This window comes from Arachis ipaensis, chromosome B1 (assembly GCF_059453495.1).
Source record: "Arachis ipaensis isolate K30076 ecotype BB chromosome B1, ASM5945349v1, whole genome shotgun sequence".
NCBI classification, from domain to species: domain Eukaryota; kingdom Viridiplantae; phylum Streptophyta; class Magnoliopsida; order Fabales; family Fabaceae; genus Arachis; species Arachis ipaensis.
In genome coordinates this window covers 70,710,406-70,711,965 of record NC_142436.1, presented here as the reverse complement: position 1 = coordinate 70,711,965, position 1,560 = coordinate 70,710,406, and the positions used below count along the sequence as shown (strand labels likewise).

Genomic DNA, 1,560 nt, shown 5'->3' with positions numbered 1-1,560 from the left:
GGTGACTTTACTGCACCAAATTCCAATTTACATGGAAGAAGCATCTCAATCCCTACCATTGGAGCAAACAATTTTGAGCTAAAGCCTCAATTAGTTTCTCTGATGCAACAGAACTGCAAGTTTCATGGACTTCCATCAGAAGATCCTTTTCAGTTCTTAACTGAAATCTTGCAGATCTTTGATACTGTTAAGACCAATGGGGTTGATCCCGAGGTCTACAGGCTTATGCTTTTTCTGTTTTCTGTAAGAGACAGAGCTAGAATATGGTTGGACTCTCAACCTAAAGATAGCCTGAATTCTTGGGATAAGCTGGTCACGGCTTTCTTAGCCAAGTTCTTTCCTCCTCAAAAGCTTAGCAAGCTTAGAGTGGATGTTCAAACCTTCAGACAAAAAGAAGGTGAATCCCTCTATGAAGCTTGGGAGAGATATAAGCAACTGACCAAAAAGTGTCCTTCTGACATGCTTTCAGAATAGACCATCCTAGATATATTCTATGATGGTCTGTCTGAATTATCAAAGATGTCATTGGACCATTCTGCAGGTGGATCCATTCACCTAAAGAAAACGCCTGCAGAAGCTCAGGAACTCATTGACATGGTTGCAAATAACCTGTTCATGTACACTTCTGAAAGGAATCTTGTGAGTAATGGGACGCCTCAAAGGAAGGGAGTTCCTGAAATTGATACTCTGAATGCCATATTGGCTCAGAATAAAATATTGACTCAGCAAGTCAATATGATTTTTCAGAGTCTGAATGGATTGCAAGCTGCATCCAACAGTACTCAAGAGGCATCTTCTGAAGAAGAAGATTATGATCTTGAGAACCCTGCAATAGCAAAGGTGAATTACATGGGAGAACCCTATGGGAATACCTATAATCCCTCATGGAGAAATCATCCAAATTTCTCATGGAAGGATCAACAAAAGCCTCAACAAGGCTTTAATAATGGTGGAAGAAACAGGTTTAGCAATAGCAAGCCTTTTCCATCATCCACTCAGCAACAGACAGAGAATTCTGAGCAGAATCCATCTAGCTTAGCAAATATAGTCTCTGATCTATCTAAGGCCACTTTATGTTTCATGAATGAAACAAGGTTCTCCATTATAAATTTGGAGGCACAAATGGGCCAGCTGAGTAAAAGGGTCACTAAACTCTTCCTAGTACTCTTCCAAGCAATACAGAAGAGAATCCAAAAAGAGAGTACAAGGCCATTACCTTACTTGGTGTGGCCGAACCCAGAGAGGAAGAGGAGGACGTGAATCCTAGTGAGGAAGACCTCCTAGGACGATCAGTGACCAATAAGGAGTTTCCCTTTGAGGAACCAAAGGAATCTGAGGCTCATCTAGAGACCATAGAGATTCCATTGAACCTCCTTCTGCCCTTCATGAGCTCTGATGAGTATTCATCCTCTGAAGAGGATGAAGACATTACTGAAGAGCAAGTTGCCAAGTACCTTGGTGCAATCATGAAGCTGAATGCCAAATTATTTGGTAATGAGACTTGGGAAGATGAACCTCCCTTGCTCACCAATGAACTAAATGCATTGGATAGGCAGAAAT

The 1,560-nt window shown here is 41.3% G+C and overlaps 1 non-coding gene across 1 annotated transcript; it reads right to left on the bottom strand.

The window, feature by feature from the left end:
• Positions 1–357: 357 nt before the first annotated feature.
• LOC148576969 (small nucleolar RNA R71) lies at positions 358–465 on the bottom strand. The gene has a single exon (XR_015903913.1). It is a non-coding gene; the product is annotated as a small nucleolar RNA R71 (small nucleolar RNA).
• Positions 466–1,560: the final 1,095 nt, after the last annotated feature.